This window comes from Lactuca sativa, chromosome 9, assembly GCF_002870075.4.
Source record: "Lactuca sativa cultivar Salinas chromosome 9, Lsat_Salinas_v11, whole genome shotgun sequence".
Lineage (NCBI taxonomy): Eukaryota > Viridiplantae > Streptophyta > Magnoliopsida > Asterales > Asteraceae > Lactuca > Lactuca sativa.
This window is the reverse complement of record NC_056631.2, coordinates 153,983,923-153,990,717: the sequence shown is the minus strand read 5'-3', so window position 1 is coordinate 153,990,717 and position 6,795 is coordinate 153,983,923. Positions and strand designations below refer to the sequence as shown.

At 28.7% G+C, this 6,795-nt stretch overlaps 1 long non-coding RNA gene across 2 annotated transcripts; it reads right to left on the bottom strand.

Annotated features, from left to right (window-relative positions):
* Positions 1 to 211: 211 nt before the first annotated feature.
* On the bottom strand, positions 212 to 3,518 carry LOC111895784 (uncharacterized). 2 transcript variants are annotated; one of them, XR_006187310.2, is made up of 3 exons: positions 3,196 to 3,518; positions 610 to 951; positions 212 to 534 (listed from the first exon to the last, which is right to left on the bottom strand). It is a non-coding gene; the product is annotated as an uncharacterized LOC111895784 (long non-coding RNA). The 2 variants fall into 2 exon arrangements; XR_006187309.2 differs by having other exon boundaries at positions 614 to 951.
* Positions 3,519 to 6,795: the final 3,277 nt, after the last annotated feature.

Below are 6,795 nucleotides of genomic sequence, written 5' to 3'. Positions count from 1 at the left end.
CATCAATGTTTTAATAATTAAAGTACAGAGCAAAACAACAATAATATAGGGGGGAAAAAGAAGGAAACATGTTGCTAAATAATTAAAAAATAAAAGGTACTTCCATACATGCTTGAAAAATGTTCTTAAGCGAGAATGTTTCCATACATATGCAGTGTCTTAAAATTGATAATGCCATATAATAAGAACTATAGACGCAATCAGGAATAGATTTTTGTAAAAAAAAAAAAGAGCATAAAGAAAGATTTTGTAGAGCTTATACTCGCCTATTGTTATGCTCTCTCTCAAGCATTTCTACAAACACTTTATATGCAATTTCCTTGTACACATAAGAGTATCAATAATCAATGTGAATGATAGACTGATAGTTACATGTATAATCCCCAGAAAACCAACAAAAATGAAAAATAAATTTGCCAAGATCAAACCTGGTTTTTTTTTAATATTTTCTTTGAGGATGAAAACTTATTTCCAGAAATCATGTAGTCAGAATCCCAAAATCCTTAGTCAAAGCATAAAACTTAGCACAAAATCCTTCACAAAAATTTAATAATGTTTTAAGTTAGGAGTGGGCTATTAAAAAGAATGGATGATTCATTTGAGAATTACCTACTTGGATGGTGGTGGCAGACATCAGGGAAAACCCAAAAAACAACCTGCAAATCAAAACCCCTAAAAGATTTTCAAGTTCACATCTTTTAGATCATGAAACAACATATATGATATTTTACCCTACGAAGATGGTCTGATATTCTATGGTTTCTAGGGTTTAGATTTGGGGTGTCTTCGGTTTCTTAGAGAGAAGAGGGTGGTGTGCGATGGTGACTGCAATAAAAGAAGATAAGAGAAAGAAAGAAGGTGAAATAGAGATTATGTGAAATATTACCTGAGGGCGGTGACTGGAAAAGACTGTGGTAATGGCGCTGCTGACTTCATTGGATTCCTAAAAATCTATTTAAAACATAAATCAAAAAGATATTAAATAGATAAAAACTGATGATGGTGGTGTAGACGACGGTGTGTGGTGGTGGAGGTCACCGGTTAGGGAAGTAAGAGGCGGTGGTGTTAACTGATCATAGATATGAAGGGGGAGAACAACATTCGTGTTTGGAGGGAAAATATGAGAGAGAGAGAGAGAGAGAGACAGTGTGTGTGTGAGAGAGAGAGATATGTCATCATTTACACCCGTTCCCGAGTTCAACTTAAGTAAAGAAAGGAAAGGAAATGAGTGGAAATTAGAAGAAAATAAAAATAAATTGGTGTTTCCAAGTTTCATTAAAGGAGAGAAGTGGAAGGAAGTGAAGGGAAATGAGAGGATCACTTTCCTTCCTAACTTTCCTTCCGATTTTGGAGGATTTGGAAAGAAAGAACAAAATGACTCATTTTCCTTCCACTTCTCTCCAACTCGGGAACACAAAAGAAAATTTTGTTTTCCTTTCCGTTCTCTTCTTTTCTCTCGTGACTTTATTTTCTCTTCTCTTCTTTTCTTTTGTTAAACTCGGGAACGAGGCGTTAAGGAGATTGGGGTATAGATCATGGTGGCGGTTGCAGAAGCCTGTAACAGTAGCGGTGAGTGGTTGTAGTAGAGGCTAAGTTATGGACGGCGTATTTTAGGTTTCATGAAGACCGATTCAATCGGATATCCGTAGTACTTGGTCAAACTTTGAACCATTCAAAATTTTATCGTTCTATTTGATATTTTCAAACGTTGACAGATTCATGATTTTTTAAAGCATAAAGTTATTATACATATTGTATAAGAGGTTGTACCTCTTAAAATTCAGCATTTTAGGGTAAATGTTTATTAAAGTAATAAGATATATATATATATATATATATATATATATATATATATATATATATATATATATATATATATATATATATATATATATATATATATATATAAATTAGGTTACAACCCGTGGAATCCACGGGTTACAAAATAATATAACATATAAACTATAAGAATAATAATTATTAATGAAAACATTATATTTTTTTATAAAGTTTGAAGCATTACAGTATTAAAAACACATGTTTCATCATTTATTATACCTATTTTATCAAATAATTTTGGATCTTTTATTTTGTTAATAAGTATTTTTAAGAAATAAGCAAAAATAAATAAACCAAATAAATTATATCTTTTTCCCTTACTTCCATGAGTTCCAACTCCTCTTATTATCATTTCACGCAAACATTATAGGAAATTTGAACATATTAAATTGTTATATTTTATTTCATCTATTAAGCAAAATACAACATATTTGCATTATTATATTAATTCAATTCTTTAATCTTTTTTATAGATAAACCAAATAAATTTTATTTCTTGAGCTTCACTTTCTATAGATAATTCATTCTTTGTTTCATGTTGCTTAATCACTTCAGCTTCAACCTTATATAGAAAATATTAGAACGTTAAGTTAACGTATGTCATTCATATGCTCATGAAAAATTGCAAAGGTTTTTTTTTCAAAATTTCAAAAGTTTTACATATTTAATTGTGATCATCATTAAAAACAAATTGATAATATTGATTTAGGTCCAAAATTTTGTTCAAATTTGTCGTTCTGAATGGATGCTTTTGATATATTTGACAGTTACATGAATCTTTAAGGTTTGTTTGGTTGAATGGAATGAAATAGAATGACAAAATAATTGAATGGAATGAAATGGATAAGTTAATAGATAAGATTATCAAGCCTCATTGAGTTTGTTCTCAATTGCTTTGCAATATCTTACTCCTCCAAATTCAATGCATACTATAATAACAGAAATAGATTAAATTTAACAATAACAATACAAAGATTAAAACATGTGAAAACCTGTACTCTAGTATCCAAATCCAGCCTGTTAAAAGAAATAGATGTTGTGAGCAATGTCTATAATTCGAGTTAAACAAATAGATCCTGTGAATTCTACTTTGACAAATGGAAAACATGGATGAATTTTGTGTATTACAAGCAACCCCTAAACAATAGACATTGTTGAACAAAAGCATTTGGTATATAGATTAGAGATATATCTATCGCCAACAGATAAGAACGCATAGACCAAAAATCATATTCATAAGACCACCAAAATAAAGTAAAATTAGGTCAAATTAAAATTGAACATAATCCAACAAGCGATTAATACTCAAACTTAAATTAGTTAAATTTTTTTTGAATAAAATCACATAAAGAATACCTTAGAATGATCAACTTTGGGGAAGATATTGAGGATATCGTATTCATCAGATCAAATCATCAACTCTTGATAGAGACAGAGAGACAGGGAGAGGGATAGAGATTGGCGAGAGAAAGACCGAATGTTTAGAAATTAGCATTCATTCATATGGTGGTGGTGATGGTGGCGGATGCGGATTAGCATTCATTCGGGATTGGCGAGAAAAAGACTGAAGGTTTGGGAATTGAAATTCAGTGCAAACATTAGGGCTTGGTGAGAGAAAGAGAGAAAGAGAAGAAATAAGCAAAGGAAATTGAGAAAATTGAGAACATAATGGACTTATATCAATTACCTTTAGATTAATCGGAGAAGATTACTCCATATCAATTGTTGATTATGTGTAGATTAATGTTGATGGTCAGTTACGATTGCAAAAAATCAATGACAATCTTTAAGATATGAAAATGGTATTTTAAGTTTGGAACAGATAATATACAAAGAATAACTGGTAAGGGTATAAAAGTAATTTAACTTTTATAAACAATGGAAGAAAGAAAAGACATGTGGCAAACCAAGGATTCTTTTATTAGGGTATATATATATATATATATATATATATATATATATATATATATATATATATATATATATATATATATATATACACACACACTAGACGAATTTCCGCGCGTTGCGCAGCAAAAATTAAAAGTATATTGTTAAAATATTGAAAATTATATGCTTAAAACGGTTATGTTATTGACATTAACTTTGAGATAATATTTTTACACTAATATATATATATATATATATATATATATATATATATATATATATATATATATATATATATATATATATATATATATATATATATATATAAAGAGAGAGAGAGAGAGAGAGAGATAATCTCTATTATTTTGAACAATAATATTCATTGATATCAACCCACATTCCTCATTAATAGAATCAAATATAATTATTTATTTAATATTATTTTTAACAATTATTATTATTGATTAATTATATTTCTACTTATGCAATCATTTTCTAATTTCAATAATGATGTTCATTTAAAATACAGTTTATTTATAGTTAAAAATAATTTATATTTTGATGTTATTATCATTTAAAATTGTTATTCATTAGTTTTAAACCACTTATTATTAATAATAAGTTAAAGAAGACTTTTAAGAAACACTTAATATTATTATTAAAATGTGAAACATACACTAAATAATAAAGTGATAAGATAGACAATTTGCATTTCAAAAGAGACTTGCATGGATAATATGACATATCCATGTAATTTAATTTTAATATTTATAATTATTACTTATTAATTTTAAAACCACTTGTTATTATTAATAAGTGAAAGAAACTTTTAAAAAACACTTATTGTTATAATTAAAATGTTAAGCATAAACTAAAATATAAAGTGATAAGATAGAGAATTTGTATTTAAAAAAAAAGACTTACATGGATAATATGAATAATATGACATATCCATGCTTTTTAATTAATTATTGTGTTGAAGCAACATGAACATACAAACATGTATTCAATAGTTAATTAAATATTATATATATATATATATATATATATATATATATATATATATATATATATATATATATATATGTATATGATCGATAACATGAATCTAATCTAATTACATTAAAATTTCAACCACAACATAAAATGATATTCTTAAAATAATACTTAAATCAATAAAATACAAAAAGGAATTAGTATATAACAAATTTACAAATTAAAATTTTCAACATAATAACATGGCTTGAAAAATTGTTCAAAGCCCTCAAACCAACACAAAAAATTTTAAACTTGTTTTCTTTGTGAATTTTATATGTGATTTGTATTTGTGTGCCTACTCAAAAAGATTGACTTTTTTATACTAGAGTATCCATTAATTTTTTATTAAATATATTATATAAGTTATAAAACATTTGAATTGTTAATCATTATTAAGAGATTTTTGATTGGTATTCATTAAAATAAGAGGTTTTAAATGCATGAGGTGTTTGTAAATTTTAATGAGGGTTTCAAATGCATGAGGTTCAAGAAAAAATGTTAGCTTTATAAATATGTATGATGTATTATATATATATATATATATATATATATATATATATATATATATATGGTGAAAAACATATTATACATTTAAAAATGTATTTATACATATTAAATACAAATAAGTACAATTTTTGATGTATTAATTCATCTTATATGCCAAAATGATTTTAAAAATATAAATATGATTTAAAATATATTTATATATATTAAAAACATATTTAAAAATATATGTATACATTCATAAAATATATAATAAAAATAAATAAATAATAACAAGAATAATAATAATAACAATATCAAAAAATAATAATGACAACCTAGTGGTAAGCTTCATTGTTTAAAAGGCCAGAGTTCGAATCCCGTCGCCGAATATTCTTGGGTTTATTCCATTTCTTTTTAAGCAATAACAACTCAGCGCCAACCTAGCGCCAGTTCAACAAAATATACACAGTCATTGATGTCATGGCGTTCCCACCTGCTAAGCCATCGGGTAACCCCTTAAAAGGGCTAAAATGCAAAATTAAAATAAATATACGACTTTAATGAACCCAAAAAACTCAAAGGGTAAAATCAATATTTTTTCGAAAACTTAAGGGCTTTTATGTAATTAATCCAAATCAAAAGTACTATTCATACATTCGAAAAAACCTATTTGTATTTTATACATTTGTAACACCGAAAATTTTAAAAATTTATTTTTCACAATTCATAAAAACATTTCTCTTTTAATTTAATAAAACATCAATTTCAAATTCCAATATGTATCATACAATCCCAAGATCACATAATTATATCAAATTCCTCCACGTGTGTACAGATCAAGCCGGCGCCTTCCCACGGTCATCGCTAGTACCTGAAACAACAACACTAACACTGTAAGCACAAAGCTTAGTGAGTTCCCCAAAATACCACACATAAAACACATATTAGCCACTCGAGGCCATAACTCTATGGGTCCGTGCACCCAACTCTGTGAACCCTCAGGTTCTAACTCTATGAACCTTCCGGTTCCAACTCTATAAACATGCACAGCATAGATCACATAGAAATAATGCAGTACAACACATAACATGCACATGACATACATACACTAACATATAACTCTGATTACCGACTCAAGGTAAAGTATAGTGAGAAGACTCACCTCGCGAGTCTCGGTATCTCACGATCCCTGGAAATCCCTCGTGCTCGATCCTCCGAGCTCTAATCCTCCTATAACATCACAAGACTCTAATTAACACTTTTATCTCTGAGGTTGACTATCCCTAGGAGGTCAACACAGGTCAACGGTCAACGGTCAACCTTGACCGGACTCGGCGAGTGCACACGGCAACTCGGCGAGTCTAGACGTTCTCATCAACTCTCTAGGATTCCCTTTCTACACGTCGAGTACTCCCCCCTGACTCGACGAGTTCCACCTGGAAGAATCGCGGGACCACCCCGACTCAACTCGCCGAGTCTCAAGAACGACTCGGCGAGTCCCAGCTCGACTCAGACCACATGACAATCCTCTCTAACTCGCCC